This window comes from Orcinus orca, chromosome 8 (genome assembly GCF_937001465.1).
Source record: "Orcinus orca chromosome 8, mOrcOrc1.1, whole genome shotgun sequence".
NCBI classification, from domain to species: domain Eukaryota; kingdom Metazoa; phylum Chordata; class Mammalia; order Artiodactyla; family Delphinidae; genus Orcinus; species Orcinus orca.
Window position 1 is genome coordinate 71,060,186 of NC_064566.1, and position 25,267 is coordinate 71,085,452.

Here is a 25,267-nt window from a genome sequence, read left to right on the forward strand (position 1 = left end):
TGAAGCATATCAATTTCAATTATACACTCCAGAACAGGGGAAACAAGAACTATGTGGGTTCCTGAATCCAGTGAGTCCACTGGGAGCCAGATATTAGCCAGGACTTCATACCTGGCTCTCAGAAGCCCCCTCTCTAACAGAGGGGCCATGATTCTTTAGGTCACCAGCTACGGACACCAGATCAGGCTCTGTGTCCAATAGTTCTCAAAACATCTAGGCATTTCCATTTCTACAATGTACAGTCACCAGAATAAAGAGCCATCCGTCACTATGGGGGAAGACTCAGAGAATCATTATAATTTATATTTGCCGTAGTATCACTAGATTCTTCTTCCTGGTTCTCTGGCATCCTCTTCAGCTAATGAACTTCTAAATGAAAATTGGTTCAGTTCTGGGATCAGGCCTTTTTATTGGGGTGAACACCCTCAGTAAGTCTCCTGCTCTCTGATTCATTCATTCATCCTCTCTTTCTTTCCCTCCTTCCTCCCTCCCTCTCTCCCTCCCTTCCTTCCTTTTCTTTTTTGTTATATGTTTAGCAACATCCTTGTAGGCTGCCCACTTTTTTTGCCCCTAAGGATCCCGAGCTCTTTTAACCATCTCCACAACTCCTTGTGTGTCAAACTTCCGTGATAGTAATTGTGGTCTCCTGGCTTCTGCTAATTAAGTGCTGCCACCTGGCCTTTATTATATAGGGACCACATCATTCTCATGTCTGTTAAAGCTCTGTGATTGTCTCTCCTACCATCATCCCTGGCCTGCAGAGGACAGCCACCACTTCTCAGTGGTTCTGGTACCCCTCTCACCTGTGCATTCCTGATAGCCTTGATAAAAATTGTGTCCTCTGGACCCTCCTGTGAAGCATAATCCTCTGATGGGTTTTCTAACCTCACAAAGTATAACTGTGTCAGAATTCCCACTTTGTTTCTTCCTCTACCCTCTACCAGGGCAAGGCAGGCACTTATACTTTGTTCAATATTGGTCATCACTTTTTCTAAGCTTCTAAGAACCACCCTAGCAGAAAGTCTGTCCTATTCCCTGGGATCCTTGCAGATGTTAAATCCCATGTCCCAAGAAAATGTTCCCAAGTCAATAAATTCTTATTTTTCCAAACTTACGTACTAGCCCTCTTGATCTAGTACCCTCAAAATTCTATGCCAGTGGTACTTCATTTTCTCCTTCTGGTACATCTGATTCCATCTTGGGATCTGCTTCTTGCAGAACCAAATTAACACACAGTCTTTCAGAGAACCCCAGTGGGTGTGAGCCAGAGTTGCCCTAGTGGAAATTTACTCATTAGCATGTTATTTATTGGCTTTTCTATTTTCACTGCCTAACTCCTCAATTCTCTTACATGTTTCCCAACATCTCCTTTCAGATATACTACTAGCATCCAAATGCCTGTGTCAGAGATGACTTTTGGAGAAACCCAAACTAAGACAATCTCTCTCTTAAAGGATAGCTATATAAAGGGAATAAATAATTTCTGCAAATATTTATTTGCTAAAATCCTTTTTATTTTAGAGATTATCTTTATTTTCTGACTTGTGCTTCTTTTAGAGTCATGATAAGTTATGATTGGATGTCATTTAAGATGACCTCTCCTACCTTATAGAAAGATAACAGGTATCAGAACCTCTCTGCTCTTTAAAGCCATTTTTTCAGTTACACCCATGGTGCTTGCTGACAGGTTGTGACAAACCCTTTTGAACACCTCTAAGGACCACGGGAACTATGTCAGCTCAGCAATTCAGTCCACTTTCATTTCCAAAGAAATTCTGCCTTTGGGAAAGGGCAGAGTTGGTCTCTATCTCTTAAGATCAGGAAGCTTCTGCTTCATTGTGAATAAAAGAATGTAATTAAGAGGAAGCTTTGAGGTGTGGGAAATGAATTTCTTTATTTTTTTTCACAAGCCCTAATAAGGTTTATATTGAACTTTTTAAATTCTTAAAAATCTTTCATTTTAATATATTATTTCTTTTTAAATATAAACTGATATCCTCAAAATCAGCAATGAAAATTAACATGCCAGAAAATATGACTTGTTTTCATAAGAATTCACATTTTTTCCTTGAACACTGCTGCATATCCCAGCCCAACTTGAGAATTGTGTCTTTACATTACAAAGATCCACTGCCCCAAGACCCTTCCTTTGGGGTCCAAAAAGAAAATGAATTCTTGACAGTAGTGATATGAATGCATATATGAATATAAATGTATGCATGATATAAACTCTGCTATGTTCAAGCAGTTCCCAAAGATATACATGTAAAAACAAAATAATGAGAAAAATTATAAAAAGGGAAAATAAGGGTAGCAGGGTATTAAAAAAAAAAAAAGAAAAGAAAGCAATGAAATGAGTATATCCCCAACACTTATGCACTGGCTTGAACAGCAATGGGAAAAGAGAGAATTTAACCAAACCCAATGCACAAAATGTGAAAGGATAATAGGAAAATAGGAAAGAGATTCCCAATAACTACAGCCTAGAGGAAAAGTACCTCTATGAACAACAACACCACCAACAAAAGCAGTCACGAAATCTTCTAAAAACTTTCTACAGTTAAGGTAGCAAATTCCATGTGATAAAATGCCTTAATGTTAAATAAACAGGGGACTCTGAAATCCCTACTAGTCAATCAGTCTAATGAAATCCCAATTAAAATACTATTTTTCTCCACTGACTTAAAAAAAAACATTTTGAATCTGATTGGACCAAGTAATTATCTGTTCCTTTATTGATGCCTGATGAACGGTGGATCCGTGATTGAAATACGTATCACTCAGTTTGGGATCTTGAAACTATCATACTTGGTTGGTCTACCTGCCCCCACCCATCAGGATGAGTGGTGGGAGGTGGTTACATCTTGGCAGCTGAGCAGCCAAGATGCTGCTGTAATCTCAATGTCATAAAGATCTGGCACCTGTACAGGGATGCTGAGCTCAAAGTGATGCCAGCTTTGCATGCCCCGCTACCCTTGTCCCTAATTACATTTTGCCTTTAGCTACTCATTTATAATAAAGTGTCCTGGAACAATGAAGCATAACAAATTTTGGGAGAGATTCTGGCAAGAGTGAAGATTGGCTCTCCGTGGCATATACGATGCCCCTGGGGTAGCTGGTGAGGCTGTTAGAAGGATGAAAAATACAGCAGTGTCTCTGTCAGTCCTTCTGTCAGGAAAAGACAGTGGCTGCTCAGGGCGAAACACATTAATCATTGATAGGAGAACTCAAATGCAGTCTTCCCATCTCAGAAAATGGTACCAGAACCCACCCAATCGCTCAGGCTGAAAACTTAAGAGTCATGATCCTTTTTTACTTTTTCTCCCTCATACACAATTTCCAAACAACTAGTATGCCCTCTCTATCTCTGAAACTATCCTGAATCCACCCACTTGTCTTATCTCTGCAGACTTTACCTTGGGCCAAGCACCATCATTTCATATCAGGCTCCTGGAACTATCTCCTCATTGGTTACTCTGATTCCTTCTTGCTCCCTTACAATACATCTTCCTCACAGAAGTTGGTTATATTTTTGAAATGTAAATCAGATAATCATTCCTCTGCTTAAGACCTTTAGTGGTCTCATATTGACCTTCAAATAAATCCAGAATTCTCACCATGACTTACTTTGCCCTCTTCACTGACCTCATCTTATTCCCCAATTTTTGCCCTATTTTAGGCATTTTTTTCTTTAAGTTTAGTCCCACCTCAGGGCCTTTGCACTTCCTGTTGCTTCTGCCCAGATCTTCCCACTTAGGACTTTACTCAAATATTGCCTCCTCATTCTAGACTTTATTGGTGAATGTTGTCTAAAATACCTCTCCCTACAGCCTACCCTTGTTCAGAGTAATTACCTATCATATTATCCTCTTTTATTATCTTCATAGCATTTATCACTATTTCAAATCATCTTATTCATTTATGTGTATGTTTATTGTCTGACTCCTCCCATCTAGAATGTAGACTCCAAGAGACCAAAGCTTTTGGTCCCCAAAGCCTACATCAGTGCCTGTTACATAGTAGGCAACCAAAACACAATTGTTGAATGAATGAATGAATAAACCACGTTTGTTGAATGAATCAAGTAATCAACCAATCAACCTTGCAATCAGTCAATGGGAAACTATATTTTATATCCCAATACAAAGAAACCCTGCCATCTTTAATTTAGTAGGTCTAACAAATACCTAATTTTCTTCTGGGGAATATGCTTGTTGATTGGGATGGCAGGGTGAAATTTCTAGGGCAAGTTTTTTAGGGTAAGATTTTCCATGATAAATGATATCATTCAGCTAATTTGATGTTAAGAATAAAAGTTCATTCAACCTTCCCTCATAGAATAGAGCATCCATTGTCCAATGTACTTCTGATGTTTATGTACTTCCAGGATCAGAGCATGTTATGAGAAAAAGAAATAATATAAATGAGACCCCTTCTCCCACTAGCCCTTAACCTAATCTTTCTCTGACCACACAGAAGATGAGCCTTGGGTGCAGAAAATTTACTAGAGAGTACTATCAGGATCAACACCTGTAGAAGGGAAGAGAAGGAAGAACTGAACAGAAGGAGAAGTTAAGCTGTTATTCAGTCTCATTGAAGGCCTTAGTCAACCCTACAAGGAGTTCTGGAGATGGAATTACCCTTCCTTTGTCTCAAGTTGGGGCAGGTAGGCTGAACTTTTATATTTCCACTGGGATCAGTCATTGGATGTGAGATGCTCTGAAAAATGGCACAACTTTCAGCCAGACAGCTCTCTTGAGCAGAGGTGATCCCCATAAGGGAATCAGGGATGCCAGGGCTCTCCACCAGCCTCACTCCCAATCAGTTGGGGAGTAAGTCAGTCAGGCTCAAAGGGGAATCTGGGAGATGAATCACAGCGTCCACCACAGACCCAGAATCCAAGAAGGACTGAAGTTAATACTTCCTCACAAAACAGAGAGAATAGGAAACTTGTGCTCTCTGCTTTGAGCCAACATTACAGAGTGGGAAGTCAGGGATGTTCTTAAGTGTAACATTCAACAGCTGCTTTTAAAAGACAGGCTTTTTTCTTGTTCTTGTTTTTTATTGCTGTTGTTGCTTGTTTTGTTTTGTTTTAAGATTTTTTGTTTATTTCCTACTTAAGAAATGGAAAAATCTTTCTTCTTTGCTCTGTGTCAGACCATGGCTATGCTCTTTTCAATCTAAATTCCTGCCTTTGCTATGGAGCCTCCTCATTTAATGACTCTCTTCCATCCATACCAGCTTCTAGGACACAGAAGGGTGCATCTGAAAGAAATATTTTCTTAAACCCTATAATGACCAAAAACTAGTGGTAGGGGTTGACCTGGGAAAAATCTATGATGAGTATACTTCTAAAGTTCAGAAAAGAAGGAGTAAATATGCCAAACTGTCTTACTCATGTTTTCTGTTTTGTTTTGTTTTTAATTCACTCTAACGTCTCTGATGTTAACAATGTGTATTTCTTTGGACCTCAAACTCCAATGTGTCTTAGAATAAGCTGGTATGCTTATGAAAAACAAATTGTTGGGCTTCATCCCCATGGAGTCAGAAGATCAAAGTGGGACCCAGGGGAATCCACATTTAGAAAAAGAAAATTCCAGATGATTTCTGATGCAGGTGTCCCAGACATTATACTTTGAGAATCACTAACTCATTTCATGGCAAGCACATTTAACTAATGAAACAGTACTCGCAGTGACTGATTCTTATGAGCAATACAAGTAATGCAATTTGAGCAAGAGCTTAAAGACAGGCTGCTGCCTTGCACAACTTCAGGGAACTCCATTCACACAAAACACAATCGGATTATGCTCCCAGGGTTCCATTCGTGTTGTGGTGCCTGCAGTCTGATTTGAGAGGTGGCTCTGTTAAAGGCAATACAAACATCTCAGGACAAGTGGGATACCTAGGTCCTCACTCAACTGCTGCAAACTCTGGTTTCCTTTCACATAGAGAAGGTCAACAATGGCTCTCATTCATCCGAAAAGTAATAAACTTTCTCCCGGTTCCAGTCCTGGGGGCTTCAGTCCGTTCCCGGATACCTTCAGAGAAAGAAAGTTTCTTATTCCCATCCCATCCACACCATGTTAACCAGAACACAAGCTTTTCTTAATCTCTCTCCCCAGCCATCTTGAACCCCAGCTGCCATCTCTCATAGGAGGCTAAACCCCATCTTTCTGGGAGGCAAGGAACATTCCTCGGCGTTGTCCTTCTCCTAAGCCACTCCCTCGAACTTCTCTCAGTTAGAGAAAGTGTCCTTTAATTGGTAACTTAGCTCCTCTGATGGGTCAGACTCTTTTCTTTTGAAGATTTTAAAACCACCAAGCAAAACACAACATGTTATGGTTATGAATCAACTTATACAGATCTACCACAATTACAACGTGCCCAACCTAAAGAAGCTGTTTCCTTCCCAGGATCAGGAAAGAAACCATATTCACATTTGCTATCAATAGTTACACTCTAAAGAGCAGCTGTGTAAATTAATCCTTCTTTAGGTCAAACAAAGATTGTATTTGCGTAAATATATTTTTGGAAGATGGGACTGTGTACTTGAAATGTACCAGATACTGTACCCAATATACTACCTGTTAATACGGGCTCATTTAAGCCTCATTAAAAACCCAAGGTGGGAAGCAGTGTTAGTCTCCCCATTTTACAGACAGAAAGCTGAGTAAAAGTTAATTTCTAATGATCACATAGCAAGAATTGGCAGAGCCAAGACTTGTACCCACGTTTATGTAATTCTAGAATCACAATTAAGCACAAAAAACACACTTCCCTGGACAAGGCTGCAGTCTACCTCATGAGATTTTGTAAGTATCACAAGGTCTTCCCTGTCCCAAAGATGTCTTCCTGCAGTCTTGCTACCATAAACTTCATATTATTAGACAAATTACTTGACTTTCAGAAAACCATCATTAAAGCAGGAATATAGCCTAAGACCAACAGACCTTTTCCTCCTTTACATGCAAGCACCACTAGAAAACATTTCTGGAATATTTTAGGAGATAAATGTAGTCTAATGTTGAAACACAGTGAAAAGGAGGCCTCAGGGAAGAGGATTTAGGACTGGTAACTATTGATGGAGGAATGAAAGGAACACTCTGGATATTGAATCACTGATTAAATTTCCTTGCACATTTCTGGGAAGCTCTGACTAGTGAATACGCTTTGAGAAGTAGAATTGAAGAGAAAGAGTATATAAGATAAAGTCAAGAGATGTGCTGCCCAGGACAGATTAGGCCAATTTTTACCATTTTGCTTTATTCTTTACAGTCTTCTTTCTAATTTGACTTTCAGAAATTGACTTGCCAGGCACAGCTTCAAGCTTTCCAATGGATGATCAGGAAACTCTTTCTCCAGATCTAACAATTGAGTGCTTATCGTTTAAAATAAACCCCTACCTGACAGCTCACACCACTTCCCCACCACACTTTATCTTGATACCCTGATTATTCCTCTTCAAAATCCGCATCATCACCTGAAATCATACTTAATTATGTTATATTTTATTTTGTTATGTTATATTATTTGCTTGTATATCACCCGTCTCTCTGTCAAGATAGTAAATTCCATGAGGAGTAACTTTGGCAGTCTTGTTCACCCCTGCCTTTCTAGCACCTAAAATAGTCCTTGAAATATAGTAGGTACATAATAGATATTTGTTAGTTGAGTGAATCAATTATGGTATAGACTGCTGTAAGAGGTACGGAAACAGTTCATACATAACATTATTTAGTGTTTACTATTTCCCAGGATTGTTCCAAGCACTTCACATCCACTCAGTCCTTTAATATTCATTACATTTCTATAAGGTAGATACTATTATTATCCTCATCTCATAGATAAAGAAAGTGAGGCACAGAAGTTTATGTAACTAGTTCAATGTCATGCCCAGGAAGTGGTGGTTCCCTTAAACATCACACTAAAATAAGACAAGACACTGCCGGTTTGTTTGGGAAGACAAGTCTCACCCACATGAAAAACAATGAAGTTCATTTCGAATAACAAAAGAGGGATGATCAAGTTTTCCAAGGGTTGAGAGGAGAGAAGGCTCCCAGAGGATTGAGATGGTCAAGGGAGGCCTCAAAAAGAATCTGAAATTCGGACTGGTTCTTGAGTAATGATTTGGCTAGTGATGGAGATCTCTTATCACTGAAGTCCCAGTGATTATAATTACAAAAAAAGCCTTGTTCCAATAAAGATGTAAAGGACAGTGATCACATGACACACAGATATCTTTTTGAAGGTTCTGTTTGCCTTGGCTTCAAAACATTTACTGATGCTTATAATGAATCAGGAAAAGAGGAAACAAAAACTAAGGGCCTGAAGATGTCAGTCCCCTGAGATGTTCTGGAGAAAGCAGCACTGCTTTGGGGACCCCAGTAGCCCAGGAGTCAGGAATTCTGCCTGGAGAAAGCAAGACAGTTGAGAAACATTCACCCTCCTTCCCCCATTCTGTCTTCCATCACTGCAATGAAAACTGGGTTATTACCAGAATGTTTAGAAAGTCGGAGCTTTGTTAAGAACGACTCATCTGTACTGGTTGGTGATTTCCCAAGTGAAGTCAAAATTTCAATACATGATTCAGCACTGATTGCTGTGATGATTATCAAGATGTCAAAAGATTGGCATTGCTGTCAATGAGAAGTGAAGAGGCTCATTCTCTTTTGGGTTATGATCAACATAGTCTTAAGCACTGTAGGGTTTCAGTGAGGTGGGGAATGCGTTAGAAAACAACATGCAAGACATAGCTCCCATTTTTTACTTTCCTATCCAAGACTAGACCACAAGATTCCATTAGTGGTGCTTTCAATTCCTTCTATTCATCAGGGTAGCAGGATTCATTATTCAATGACATAAGAATTAGAATCCTTTCTTTTGAGAATTGGTTTTTAAAAGTGCCTGGTGGGTATGACTAAGAGGTTTTGTGCACTGGGGTTTCAGTTGATGTTTGTATTTTTTCTTGTTATGACTTAAAGGAAAAAACCCAAATCTAAAATTAGCACTTGTTTTTTTCAACTTGGAACTTTGTAAACACACCAGCAGTGGGGTGTGTGCATATGTGTGTGTGTGTGTGTTGCAATAAGCAATATTACAATTTTTTGACATTTTCATTGCTGTTCCTTGACATATTTAGTGAGGTTTTTAAAGGTTTCTTTAGAGAGAAGGGAAAAAAAAAGAAAGAAAAAAAATGGCTGGCTTCCAGATCACCATATGTTTCCAATTGCAAATTCAAAAGCAGAAGACAAGCCTCAACTCAAGCTGTACAGACTTTTGTGGGAGTTATAGAGCTGGGGAAGTAGGTCCTCTTTTTAAATTTACTTATTAGAACTTCAGTGTTATCCAATAACAAATGATTGGGAGGAAGATGAAGCATTCAGCAAATATTCATTGAGTAGCATCTATGTGTAAGACAGTGGGTAGGGGACGGTACAAAGAGGTTTAGATGGGATATAGTTGGGGACATAAGATATGAGGGAAAACAAAAATCCAATACAAGATGGTAAGTGTGTTCAACCAGAAATTCTCTGGGAGATCAAAGAGTAAGGAGCTGACCTGTAAAAGAAGGATTCATGGAAGAGGTAAGATTTGAGATGGGTCTTGACGCTGGACAGTAGGATATTCCAGGTGAAAGGAACTATAGCACCAAAGCCACAACGATGGAGTTGTGCAAAGCATTAAGGTTTGGTCACTGAGTCTGTGCAGCTGTAACTGAGTACATATGAGGGTGGAGAAGGGAGAATGGAGAAAAGATTGGAAAAGTAAGTGTAAGTCAGATTACGGTGAACTTGAATGACAGGTTTGATATATTGTTGTTTAAATTTTATTGAATCCAAACAATTCCTTGAGTTAGGTATTAATTATTAGCCCCATTTTATAGATAAAGAAACTGAAGCTCATAGAGACTAAGTAACTGTCCAAAGTCAAATAGTGAATATTTGCTGAAACCAGACTTGAACTAAGGTCTATTTGATTTCAAATCCTCTTAATCTCTTTACCCACAGTAAAGAGAGAGCAGACTTGAGTGATAGCTACTGTGAGGTATTCCAGTAGGAACAGTGATATTTTATCACAAGGCAAAGAAATTAGAATGTGGAAATTAAACAGCAACTGCTTAGACCAAGGGGGCCACAGGCATGGTAGAAGTAGTAGGACCCCTAGAGCTATCGTGCCCTGGATGAATCCTCAAGAGGGACCTTCACTGAAGTCTAGACTTCCTAGCCTCAGAGTTGGACAGTTCTCCTTCCATATGAATGGAAGCACATTCATTTATTAAGAAGCCCATGTGGGGTGAGGAGTATTTGGATAGTAGCTAAGGGTATTTGGATCCATGGCAGTCCAACATATACTATTTGAGTAACTGTCCTCCTTGGAACATTAAAGGATTTCCAAGACTTAGTTCCTTGAGTCAAATCCAGTTAATAAATGCCCCAAGACACTGTGAGTCACTGAAGTGACAGGGGTTAGGGCTTCAGAAGCCACTTTGTTTGCAAGCAACATATATCTAATTGTAAAAAGGGTTTATTGTTTCATGTTACTGTAAAAAACAAGGGGCTAAGTTGACTTCGATCCAGGTGCTCAGACAATATATGTGATTCATCTTTCACTATCTCTCAGCTCTGTTATCCTCAATATTGGTTTCATTCTCAGGTCGTTTCTCCAAGTGGTGGTAAAAATCACTAACAGTTCACATACCCCAAGGGAATGAGGACAGTGTGACAATTGAATGCTCCTTTCTCCAAAAATACAGCAAAATTCCCAGCACTAGGTCTTAAGGATCCAGCTTGAGTCACATGGCCATTCCTAAACCGATTACAGCAGCCAGAGGTCATGCTCTGATTGGCTAGTTCTGGCTCACAAGCCTACCCCCACCGTTAGGAGAGAGGCCCAGCTGCACCCAAACCGCATGGTATGAGACTGGGAAATGGATGATTCTCCAGGGGAAATGGGGTTGCTGTTACTAAAAGAAAGAACATTGGTTATTGCACAGCTGTCATTGTGGTGTTGAAGACACTACGGATATGAGGAGTGGAGACAGGCCAAAGGGATAGGAGAAAAAGGGCCATCTGCCACTATGATGAAGTAGAATGGCTTCTAGGTTTCCCACTTTCTACGGGAAGTCTGTGGCTCCCATCCCTCACAACTTCTTTGCTACACCCTTTGCTCCAGACTTGCCGAACAAGCTGAGCCCCATCACACATCCAGGCCTCTGCATGGGCTGCTCCTCTGTCTGGAATGTAGACTTACCCCGACATCCTCCTGGTAAGTCTGTATTTTCACATCCTTGAGCATAACTCCCAGCAGCACATCAGACATTCTTTTCTGTCTGTTCCCATGGCAATTCAGCTCTTTTTCAGGGGGGAGGGGAGCTGGGCAATGGTCATTATCTTTTATGGTTTTGCCTTAAGAACAGTGACATGTAGTAGGCCACCTTGATAATCCCTAATAGTATGTTGAATAAATTGTTTTCTGATTGCCATCTGTGAGGGGGCAAGGGAACCCAGTCCTTTCCCTATAGCTGATGTGTTATAGACCCTACACATAGGACACATACGACTTAATATCATGTATGACTTAATATCAGCCCTTAGCAAAGTCATGTAACAAGGTCTTTTACCTCATTTTCTTCTGAGTTCTCCAGAGGGTCAACTCTGTCTTCCTCACGAACATAAGTATCTTTCAAGGAGACATCAAAATAAAAAATCTTCTAGAACTTTTTAAAAGATTAATTTAGTCCTTCCCTTACTGCTATGGCTCGGTGCTAAATAAACCTTTGAGGTTCCTTCTAGTCATGTGTGAGGTGGCCTGATCTTTCCCACAGAGGCTTCCTAATGGATATCACAATTCGGGAGACCATTCGGACAGGTTTGAAAGATGGCAGAATATTCCAGGTTTGATGACAGAGTCACAATCCATATCCAGGTAACCCAGTTTATTGCATGTGAGGAACCCCAGGGAAGCCTACTTGGGATTAATATTCCTGCCATCATTTTTCACAATGTGACATATTTAGGACAGGAACCGTCAGACGCTTTATAATGGTGCTTCCCTAGAGGCCACTGACAAACTCACAAGCCTTAGCTCTTCACCAGGCAGAACTCTCACCTTTTGTAAGTTGCAAGAACTGTGACCGTGAGCTTGCCAAGCTTCCAGGGTGCAGCAAGTCCTGCCCAACTAGCCTGTCAGAGAGTGAGGTGATTTATAAGCCAGAGTCTGAGGGCACCAAAAGGGAAAAAAAAAAAGGGAAAGTTTCTGAAGGGGGCAGCTAAGAACAGTTTTCTTTCTTCACCTTTCCATGATGCTCTGGGGCAGTCTTGTAAATAGGCTGCTGCATTGGTCTTGGGAAAACCCACTGCATAGTCACAGCAGACATTAGTAATCAATCAGGGCAGTCTCGCTCTCAGACCTGAGCTGGTCCTTCTCATTACAGCCAAATACTTAGAAGAGGCACCTGAAATGAAACTCATTCTTCTCTTAGAGTATTTTTCTATGGCTTCCCACTGAGTTCTAGTACCACCTTTTCCTACTCTAGCCATATCTCACTGATTCTCTAATATTTCTCCTCTCTAAATCCTATTTGAGACTCTTCATCATTCCATTCAGTTTAGCATTCATTTGACCTCTATTTATCCTAAGGTGTTCCAATAAGATCATAAGGATCTTAGTGGACTCTTCTGTATCTATAACTTCCACAGTGCCAGCCAAAGGTAATACTAACAAATAGCTCACTGACTGGCAAATGAGTTTTGGACAAATAATTTAGCTGCTGAGTATGTGGGGAGGAACTAACATTTATTTAGCAATAGCTGTACACACACATTACCTAATTTAATTCTTACAGCAGAACTTTGAGGTAAGTATTATCATCTCTGTTTTACAGGCTAAGAAATTGAAGTTCAGAGGAGCTATAAAACTGATTAGTGGGCTTCCCTGGTGGCGCAGTGGTTGAGAGTCCGCCTGCTGATGCAGGGGACACGGGTTCGTGCCCCAGTCCGGGAAGATCCCATATGCCGCAGAGCGGCTGGGCCCGTGAGCCATGGCCGCTGAGCCTGCGCGCCCGGAGCCTGTGCTCCGCAACGGGAGAGGCCACAACAGTGAGAGACCCGCATACTACAAAAAAAAAAAAAAAAGAAAAAAGAAAAAAACTGATTAGTAATAAATATATCCAGAAGAATTAATAGATTTAAGGAACGGCAGTACTTAAAGAAATCCCACAGAAGAACTGGAGATATATAAGACACCACGTTTTCTGAGATTCAATATATCTGATAAGTTCTGTATTGTGATAACGGACAAGAAGAGAATTATTTAAATCAGAATTACCATGAAAAATCCAGGAAATGTGGCAACTGCAATAAGAGAGGAATTTAAGGCGCTGCTCTTGTAGGATATGTATATATGAATATACTTATTAGTTTATTCTCACCAGCAAGACTTCTTTTTTCAGCTTTATTGAAATATAATTGACAAATAAAATTGTGCATATTTAAAGTGTACAATGTGATGATTTGATATATGTATACATTGTGAAATAATTACCACAATCAAATTAATTAACAATCCATCACCTAACTTAATTACTCTGAGTGTGTGTGAGTCTAGTGAGAATGCTTAAGATTTACTCTCTTAGCAAATTTCAAGTATACAATACAAATTATTGACAGTCACCATGCTGTACATTGGATCCTCAGAACTTATTCATCTTGTAACTGAAACCTTGTAACCTTTGACCAACATATTCCAGTTTCCCCCACCCCTCAGCCCCTGGCAAATACCATTCTACTCTCTGTTTCCATGAATTTGACTATTTTTCTTTTAGATTCCACATATAAGTGATACCATACAGTATTTGTCTTTCTCTGTCTGGTTTATTTCACTGAGCATAATGCACTGCAGCTTCATTTGTGTTGTTGTAAATGGCAAGATTTCCTTTTTTATGGCTGAATAATATTCCATTGTATATATACCACGTTTTCTTTATCAATTCCCTCATCCATAGACTCTTAGGTTGTTCTCATATGTAAGATAGATATTTTTAAATTCCCATTCATTGTTCTTACTTACTGTCCAAAAGATTTTCACTGTTGATGATTAAAACTGTACTTTCAGATGAGTTATCAGTGTTAAAGTTGGTGAAGAATTAGCCAGATAAAGAGGAAAAGTTTGGGAAGGTGTGCTCAGCGAGTGGGAAACAGAGAATATCATTTCAAGCAGAGGACGCTGCAGAAGTAAAGGCACACAGGAAAGAAACCAGATGACTTGGGTGCAGAATACAGCTAGTCTGACATTGCTGGAACATAAAATATGCAGATGAAAGTGAATCAAGATGGAGCTAGGGAAATAAGCCTGAGCCATATTCAGAGGTAATTTTGGATGTAGTTGACAACTGGCACGCTACAGCCACCAAGAGATACTGGCCTGGGAGGCACCATATGCTGATAGGCATTACCCCTTTAGATGCTTGATTATGGAAGAAAGCCTAGGAAGCTTGGAGGTAGAGCTGGGGTGGATGGAATGGGAAGTTAAGCTCAAGAGGGGGAGTTGGACAGGGGCCTAGACAGTTCATCTAGAGTAAACAGAGAGAAGGCAAGGTATTGTATGCCAATGGGGAGCTGCGGTCTGGAACTTGTGGAAATTCTTTTCTAATTGCTTGGCTTCTCCCAGTGAAATATGAAGCCAGGTCATCAGCTAAGAGGGAAGATGAAGCAGGAGGGCCTGGAGGATTGTTGAAGGATGAGAAGGTCTGTAATACTCACGTGAAAGAAAGGGAGAGTGAATCAAGAAGGGTTGCTTGGGAGCACTAGGAACCCACTTGAGGTTAATAATCGTGAGGCTGAAGTGGAACCCATCGCTATGATCCTGTGTTTTTCTCTGGCAGTGCTGAGTTCCCTGAGTGCTGGTGTACAGTAGGGAGAGTATTGGATTTAGACAAAGTTGTATTTTTTCCAAGTAGGTGTGAACAAGAAGTTAAGGCCTGATGTTGTAGAATTATCTATAGTGTTTCAGTCTTCTGTATTATAAAAGGGGACTGAATAGAGCATGTCTCATCCTATATCTTAAATCAATTTCACATACATGCCCCTGATATCTTGTTCCTCCCCTTCACAGCTAAATCTCTTGAAAATGTTGTCTACACCAACTGGCTTCATTTTCTCGTGTCCCGTTGAGTTTTCACTTACTTCTCTGGACTCCTCTTCCAGCCTTCTTTGTGAATTCCTTTCCAGTTGTTCATCTCTACATCCCTTCCTACCCTTCCTGTTATCCCTGGGCTCTCTCATCTCCTCCCATGGTTTTTATTACACACTTGCAGAGGACTTCCATATCTGTGTCGTCAGTTCTTATCTCTCTTTGAGCTCCAACCAGCCTCTCCCACGCCTTACTGGATCTAACCATTCAGATGTTCTTCCCACACCACAAGTTCAAATGTCCTAAGTAATTTATTATCTTTCAGCCTAACATGTACCTCTTAAGAGTGTTCTCTGTCTCAATGCTTCCACCATCTACCAAGTTGTTCTAGTCAGAAGCCTGAGGAATTACTCAATCCCCCTTTTCCTCTTCACATATATCCTATTAATTAATCAGCAAGCAATCATCAATTCTACCTTCTTGGTATTTTTCTGAATTTCCCAAATTACTGGTAATGGATATTTAATCAGAAAACTATCTCAATTAAAGAAAATATTTTTTAATGTCAATTTGGGTCTAGTGCTCAGATCACCTCCACACTCTTGGGAAACTTACTGCAGACATTTGGTAAAATTGCTTTTGTCTCTACAAACAGCCTGACAGCTTTGGCTTCTGCAGAAAGAGATTGAGGGCAGAGCTATGAATATTTAATCTGTTTCTCATTGAATTACCCAAAAAACAGAAATGGAAACCCCACCCACTGACCAGCCCTGGTTGCATAACTCAACATCCTCACATTTTATGGTTGGGGGCCACAAGGGAAAATTGAAAGCAAAACTATGGGCCCTTTATCTTATTGTGTCAGAACCTTCCATGGACTCGTGAGCTGAACATGTACCTTTCCATTTAGAGCTGCTGCACATCATGACTTCTAAAAGTAAAACAAGCTGGGTGGATTTCTTGGGAAATGCTAGATGGCTGGGGGCATATCAAAGGGAATTTGGAATGGTTTGTGTGGTTTGAAAATTCTTGGGGCAAAACTGCCTTCCTGTTGCTTTTGGAAACTACAGTCCAGAATTGGAAAGGAGGTAAACAATAGGAACTCCCTCACCATTTGGGTTGTTTCCCGTTTGTACTTAGCTAACTATTTTATGCTAACAAGAGAGCATGTTTCTCTACAGTCTCTTTTTCAAAGGCTTGCTGCAACCATGGGACACTTGGAAGATGAAATTAGTCCACTTTCCATTTACAAGTTTACACACAAATGAAGCCCGGTGTCTTCTGCCATACAAACCAATGAATGAACTTTCTTATCTGCTTCCCTGCCCTCTCTGCTCCATTGTACCTAAAATGGGTGGAATTCATTTGGTATATGATTAGCCATCATCCAGGCTAGCAGTACTGAAAATTTCCAAGTGGTTGGTAGTCATGAATTTAAAAGAAGTTTAGTAGTCATGTTCCATCTTCCCACCTCCCAATCCCCAATACATATTGGTACCAACCTGGAGGCAAATCTCGCACTTCCTTCTGTATCCCCCTCAGCAGACTCTTAGGTTGTTAACTTCTTCCATTCCTCTAAATCTGCTACTTCTCTGCTATCTGCACTTTTTATTTCAAAAATTTGCTCTCCTGTCATTGTCTCTTCTATTCTTTTTGTTCCAATGGATTAATACCTCTTTCTATTCCTTTACTATCTGTTTTGTAGGATCTGAGGAAGGAGAGAAGATAAACCGGTATTATCGGTCACTAATTTTTAACCAGAACCCTTAATTATTTTTGTATTTATGTTTCTGCCACTAAATTCCTTCAGGGCAGAACTGGGTTAATTAATTTCTGTCCTGACTACCTTTCACAATGCTTGGCATTTTCAGTAATGCCTAATAAAAAAAAGAAAAAGGGCTTCCCTGGTGGCGCAGTGGTTGAGAGTCCGCCTGCTGATGCAGGGGACACAGGTTCGTGTCCCAGGCAGGGAGGATCCCACATGCCGCGGAGCAGCTGGGCCCATGAGCCATGGCCGCTGAGCCTGTGCGTCCGGAGCCTGTGCTCCGCAACGGGAGAGGCCACAGCAGTGAGAGGCCCGCGTACCGCAAAAAAACCAAAAAAAACAAAAAACGATGGAATGAGTGTCTCGAAGAGCCCTTTTGCTATGCTAATACCTAGAACAGGATATAAGCTACCCCTAAAAATTTAAACAGACAGGGGTTACAGAGCAGATAATGATACTGGAAATTAGGTCAAACGTGCTTTTGGATCTGTAGAAAAGCCAAAATGTATTTTTCTAAGTGGTGTTTTCAGAGATTTGATACTTTTCTTTGACACATATGTATTATTCAGGTTTCCAAGAAAAGTTTTCCCATTGCCCAGGTGTGGGGCATGTTGGCCCCCTCACTGCCCCAACTCTGACCATAGCTGCATCTTTTCTGAGTTGTTCTCTGAGGGTGGGAGTGCAGGCAGCCTGAACTCCTGGCTCAGGCAGTTGAGTAGGAAAAGAGGTGGGTGGTTCAGTAATTTATTTTTGCATGCTTGATTTAAACCATTCCCTCCTCACCAAATGGGAGCTTTCAGCTATTAGAGAAGATGTGTAGCCCCTTTTGTCTCTCTGCCTTTCAAGCTGCAAAGATGCCTTTCACCAGATCAAAAGATTAAGGCTCCTTCCAGAATTCCATACCAGCTGGTTCTGAGCATTTTAAATGTGCCTGAAAAAAGCATCTGTTCTTTCCATGTTATTTCTACCTTCCCTTTATACTAAACACCTATTCATTTATGTCTGCTAAGGCTGATAAGTGGAGAATCTATAGTTTGTAAATATAAAAGAAGAACCCTCTACCATGCATTTATTATTTGCCTAATTTTGCTGGTTCCATAAAGACTCTGAACTAAGGCTTACAATCCCTGTTTTTGACCAGCCGCCAGCCTGGAGTACTCAATGTTGACTGGAGCTATATTTCTCAGGGTAGAACATGACATTCGCACAAGAACTTGGCTTATATATTTTGAGAAACTTAAATCCTTGAGAGGCTTTCGTGAACTGCTGTTTTGAAACTTCCTAATGCCCCAATTAAAGAGGTTTGCAGTTTTCTGTGAGTTTCACAGCTCAGCCTGGTGTAATCTGGATTGGGACAGTTCCAAGAGAGGAGGTCAAAAAAAGTGCAGATTCATACATAATGTATGTAGGATTTTAATAAGCATCCTTTCATACGACAGCTTCTCTTCATGGCTTCCCATAAAACTTCACAAGCCACAGGCACTATGAGTATTATTTTTTAAAAGAGTAGCAGAAGGAAATGTTCAACCTTTTGCAATCTAAGTTGCTCCCAGAATTAAAATGTCTTTATACAGATGCCTCACAACAAAAATCTGTATTCTATGGCAGTAATCCTCATCAAAATTAGATAACTCAAACTCTATGAATTTATATCAAGCTTGAGAAATTTCAACACTCATTTCCCATTTATAAAGTGATGGTAGATTAACATCTAATGGGAAAGGGGGTTTGAGCAACTACCTACTAACCTTAGAGGTGGAATAAACAAGAAGATAAACTTTAAATGAAATAGACTAGGAAAAGTATTTTTTAAAGTTGATTTTGTTCTATATTTCATAGGATAAGGGCATATCAGATTTGAATGGAACCTTAAAGAATGTATAGGATGCCCTCTACAAAAATCTCTTCTGCCTCCATTGGAAGCAACCTAATTGTCCATTGACAGATGAAGAGATAAAGAAGATGTGGCACATATATACAATGGAATATTACTCAGCCATAAAAAGAAACGAAATTGAGTTATTTGTAGTGAGGTGAATGGACCTAGAATCTGTCATACAGAGTGAAGTAAGTCAGAAAGAGAAAAATAAATACCCTATGCTAACACATATATATGGAATCTAAAAATAATAATAAAAAATGATTCTGAAGAACCTAGAGGCAGGACAGGAATAAAGATACAGACGTAGAGAGTGGACTTGAAGACACAGGGAGGGAGAAGGGTAAGCTGGGACGAAGTGAGAGAGTGGCATGGACATATATACACTACCAAATGTAAAATAGATAGCTAGTGGGAAGCAGCCGCATGGCACAGGGAGATCAGCTCAGTGCTTTGTGACCAGCTAGAGGGGTGGGGTAGGGAGGGTGGGAGGGAGATGCAAGAGGGAGGGGATATGGGGATATATGTATACATATAGCTGATTCATTTTGTTATACAGCAGAAACTAACACAACACTGTAAAGCAATTATACTCCAACAAAGATGTTTAAAAAAAAATCTCTGCTGAGTGGTAAGGCACACAGTGTTGATTGTTTACCCGAGAATTATCCCCCATCCATTCTTTCCCTCCTAGGAACCCTTTGGAATACACCTCTCAGCACCAAGAGGAGTCACATTGGGCCTTGATAGAATGACAGTGTCTAGAGCTTATGGACTGAGAGCCAAATACGGTACTGGATGAGATTTTAAGTTGTCTCCCTTTGGGTAGTGATCGAATGCATTTTGTAGATATGGTTACCATCCACTTATTGGATAACCTCCAGGGAAAGGGAACTCAAAATAGGCTTTTCCATTCTTGGCTAAGTCTGAATGTTAGGAAATATTTCCTATATAAGAAGCTGAGGATTAGCCATAAATCTTTCAGTTGCAAGTCACAGCTCCCAACTCAAACTATCTTGGTTTTTAAGAATGGATTAATTGAAAAGTCCCCCAGAGTTGTTTAGGCTTAGCTGGATCCAGTGGTTCCAAGGCCCTGGGAAGGCTGGTTGAACTGATTGTCTCACTCTGTGCCAGTGACTATAGTCCTGAGCCTAGAGGTTCCTGGTCCATCAGTTCCAAGTCAAACATCCAACCCTAGGGAGCAAGGGACTGGGGGAAGAAGATCAGTCCCCCTTGAAACACACGGGCTGAAGAGAATTCCTATAAAGTGAGGGAAGGAGGATTGCCCAAAAGAAGGAATGTAGAATGGTACTGTATAGGCAATATCCCTTTCTTTGTGCACAATTTAGCATCTATGCCCTTTCCCCTACGTGATGTCAATTACTCCATATACAACAGGAAAGAAAGGACATACTTCCTCTGCCATGGGAACAACTCAGTTGCCCCTAGTTTCTGCACCTAGCTGTAACCTGAGGTTCTCCAGCTGACAAGCATTCCTCTAGGGCAGGGCCAGAGGTGGTTCTGCATGGGCTTATAACCCATTACTAAGTGATATACTGAAGCATTCTCAAAAAAAAAAAGAACATGCAATATGGAGGGGAAAATAGAATATTCACAATTCAAATCCCCAGCTAGAAAAGGAGAGAAATTAAGACAATATGTAAAGTTTACTAGTTCACAGCAGATCTCACACAGGTGGACAGAACTAGTGAGGAATTCCTGCATGCAGTGGAGTGAGATATCGGACAGCCATCCTGGCTGATCCCAGGTTTTGCTCCAGAGGGACCTTCCTTATTTTTGTCCTCTATGGCCTTGTCCAAAGAGTGTTATATGATTCCTCTTTGGGGAATTGCCATGTGTCTGTTAGATCTAATGGTTCATTTGCTCTGGGCGCAGATTTGGAGTTTTACGATTTTTTAGGGTTGAGAAGTTGTAGGCCTAGGGTTTCTCTGGCAGTACAACTCCCTTAAAAACTCAGTCAGAAGCTGGCCAGCTTGTTAGTAAACAGCACCAGTTATCTTACTGAGTTATGGTCTTTGAACATGTACCCAGTCTCTATAGTTTCTGTGTCTAGCAAGGAATATGCCTTGCTTTTTACCATCCTTCTAGCTCTCAAAGAACTGCTTCTATATTGACTCTGCCTCAGAGCAACTCAAAACAATAGGCTAGAAGAAGTAAGGCACAGGTAATTTGAGTGAAATACACAGCAGGAGGTGTTTGCATATTCTCTGGATCCTCCTGGGTCCCCATGTTACCTCATGCTATTTTTCCCACCTCCTTGCCTTGCTCCCATCAACATTTCTTTGAGAGAGAGAATTCAGATTTTCAGTCCTACAAAGAGCGTGATTATATGATGCTGAGCTACCTTGGATTTCTGGGCCGGGCAGATACATCCTCTTTTAGCAATAAACTAGCCCAGGGTTGCATATCCATCCCTGAACCTCTGCCTGTGGCAGGTGGATGGAGCACCCTGAGTGGTCAAGCTGAGCCATGTCCTCAATTCTAGGAGCAGAATCCTTCTTACCACTACCACAGGGACAGGACCTCCCGTGCCCGCCTCACATCCTCTCTGCTCACTTGTTTACTCCAGCCACTTGCAGCACCCAGGCATAAATGACTGCATTTTACTTCAGTTACGCTGTACATACTTCAGTTACATATACACACATTGTGTGTGTGTATAATACAGAGGAAGTATATATATATATAATTTATATAGAGGATGTGTATATACATATAAAAATATGTGTATATATTTATATATGTATATATACTCTGTATATATTTTACATTATGTATCTCTTTATATAATACAGTACATTATTATATATACATTGTATACATGAGTCTTTCCCAAGACCTCCTTTTCTCTAGCTGTGAGGCTTGCTCGGCTGTTCTGACGCATGTGCACACAGGACATGAAAGAGATTTAACACCCTACAGGCAGACCTTGACCAGCACGGACAGGAGTCAGTGGATGAATACCCTTCTCTTCCACTTCAAGTCACACTCTCCACAGCTCCTCACAGGGTTTCTAGCAGGATGGAGGCTTTTCCTACTTCGTATTTTACTCTTCCCTGGCCCACACTCTTGTTCTTTGAGAATATTTTCAAAATAAATTACTTGCATGTAATTTGCACTTTAAACCCTGCTTTCGGGTGGATGCACACTGTGCATGACTATTACAGAGTGAGACCTAAATGAAGAATCACGGTCAGTGTCATGGCCGATGTGTACTGAAGCCTTACTCACATCAGGTGTTCTTTGAAATATGCTACTTGTTTGGACTCGTTTGGTCCTCACAACAAGACAGTGAGATAGGTGTTCTTTTGCCTGTGAGCCATGGAAGGATGAATAACTTGTCCAAGGCCCTGCAGCCGTTAAGCAGAGGAGGTAAGATTTGAACACAGGCAGTTGACTCCACAGTGTGCGCTTTTTATCACTACACTGTCCTGCTTATGAATCCTCCTGTTGTCTAACACCTCTTTGATAGGTTTGCTTGGAAATATTTGAAAGTATCTTTCAGGTTTTTTTTGTGTGTGTGACTTCTCTTCTCCACGCTTAACTAAGCATATATCTCTACAAATATTTATTGAGAAAGTATTATGTGCTGAGCAATGTGACAGGTATTGGGTACACAGTGATGAACAAAACAGATCCTTTGGCCTCAAGATGTTTATAGACAAGCAAGGGCAGGAATGGGTGGGAGGCAAACAAGGAAGCAGGGCATGCTGTGTGATGGCCATAGAGATACAGGTCTGCACAGGCACGATGAAAACACCTGGGAGGTACAATTACCCCAGACCAGGGGAAGTCGGAATATGACTAGGTCTGTGATGAACTGGATGCTGGGAGTGAATGAGAAAGGGAGGGCAACTGTGTTGCCTAGTGTGTGGTGGGACACCTGGGTGTTAGAGTGCCTTCAGGGAGGGGGAGAACACTGCAGGAGAAGGACTGGGGAAAAAAGTAGTTTGGTTTTGAAATTAAACAAAGCTGCTTTGGGACCTTATATAATCTACCCTCCTTGTTTTTTATGTGCAGTTTTGGGGGAACCGCAGATATAGGCTCCTAAATACATTTTGTTCATATATTTTATAATATGGGTAAACTCTGTAATTCCAGCCACTGGTAATCTTAATTCTATCAACTAACATAGGTGCTCTTCTACTGAGCTTCATGTTTTTTAAAATGTCACTGTCATCCATGTTTCTGAACATTGTACTACTCCTCAATTTGTGTTTTTCTATATTTGTTTTTGTTTGTTTTTCGTTTTGTTAGCCACGTCACCCTTATGACTCCTACTGAGCTGGCAGTCAATCAAAATCGTTGATTTCTTTTCCTAATTCTTGGGGTTTTTTTAATTGTTTTTGTTTCGTTTTGTTTGCTTAAGTATAGGAGTTGATACTTTCTAAAAGGTATTTCTTGAAATTGAGTTCATTGCTTTAACTTGTCAAGATCTTCTGAGTCTGGATACTATTCCTAAACATTTAACTTCCCCTCCAGTTTTGTGCCATTGATACAAGGCTGTAGTTTTAATAACTATGAGAATAAACAAGGTTTCAAAAATTTATAGGCACATGCTGTCCTAACTTTAAAAAGGAGGAGAAAGAAAAATCTCAGGAAAGTTAGACCACTGAGATTTCCTACTAATTATTGTCAAAATTCTAAAATAAATTATTAAATAGATGTTTGGATAGCATTGAGCAAAGAAAGTGCTGATTGCTTGAAAACAGTGTAAGTCTACTAAGAAAAAATATACCAAACTAATCTGATTTTTCCTTTCATGGTGTTGTAGATATATGCTACGTGAATTTCAGCAGGGAATTTAACAAATCCAGTCCTTTCAGATGAGGTGGATTTAATTATAACGAAATAAGTCATCCTAACTGAGCGTATATGTATAATTGAAAGAGCATGAGCTAGGGTTTATTGTCAAAATGGTACTGTGGGTCCCTTCCCTGCTCAAACACAGAAAAGTAAGATAAAACAAGAAATAAAGGTTAAAAAGATGATAGCCTTACTCAAAAACAAGACAACTTTTCTGTCCACCAAATAAACAATAGAAACATACAATGCCAAATGGGGTCCAAAGGCCAGATCTCCAAAAACAGGAAGAGAGAACTGAAAGTTTGAGTCCTACAGGGTGAAAGGGCCCGAAAACAGTCCATTCATACATTTGGGTGGGGACATATTCAATCATGCTTTGAAAAGGCTGGATTTACAGTTTCTCTTAAGAGAAAAAATAGAGATGCTTGGACAGTAGTAAGCCTAATAACAATAACTTGCTAGAAGTAAGTATAATCTCTCATTTCATCCTTTCTACAACTTTTTAAATGTAATTTGCCTGGCATCTATAGGCTTTTAAGTTTGATATCTCCACCAAGGGTAAAAGTAAAAATAAATAAGTAAACAAAAATAAATTGAATTACATTAGTCTGTAATTCAAAAGCATAGATCCAAAGTCAGCTGCTCAGGGCCATGCACCTATATCACACCAACTCTCCTTTACTTTTGTTCATTAAAGCAAAGAAATTGTTTAACAACCAAATTATGGGAAGAACAAGAATGCTGTTGGGGAAGGAAACAAGAACCAGCCAGAGACATATAATGTCAGAATATTCTCTCTTTCTCCCTCCCACCCCTCTCTCTCTCCAACTCTTGCCTGGTCTTCTTTCCTCACAGGAGCTTTTGAAGGAAAAATTGTGGATGTCAAAGACTACTTCTCATGTTGAAACTTCAAGTATAAAAGGTGGTGCAGACCAGTAGAGACCTATCTCAGACTTGCCTGTCCACTGCCTATTGCTTTTGACATTGTGGCTTTTCTGGGTTTCCCACGTGTGTTTCCCACTAGTGTAGTTTTCAGTTGGCTGCAGTGGAAGGTAGCTGAATGCCAGGGTGTGAGAAAGAGCACACAGGCCTGCTGTTTTGCAGCCAGAACTCACCAGGGAAATTGATGCCCCACAAAACACACACAGCTCCTGCCCCATAAGCTGGAGAAGATGACCTCTGGCCTCCATTTGTGAACCTTAGTGCCAGAGAACTGGGGGGAGAAAGAGAATCATGAGCACCAGGAAAAATAAGCAACTTGCATATGTGTCATGTAATACTCTCTTTCCTTGTCTTTTTCCTCTCCCTTCAACTCCTTTTTCACTCCCTTCTTCAGCAAATCATCTGAAATAGAAGGCTTACATGCAGCCTAATGGGGTAAACACTTTTAGGAGAACCTTTCCTTCTTAATTTCTCCAACATTTTTCTTATGACGACTCTTTGTTCATCTGACCCAAACCAGCCAAAGAATCTTTCCTTATAGTTTTGGACTTGAGATGGTAGAAAAGCCTGCCAGTCCTCCCAAGGGGCAGAAACTGTAAGACTTAAAAAAAAAAACCCAAAAAACTTGGAACTATCACTTCCACCCCACCACATGTTTTCAGCAATGTGGACAAAACTAATTTGCAGTGACACAGAATGAAATGCCTGTGAGGAAAGAAGAC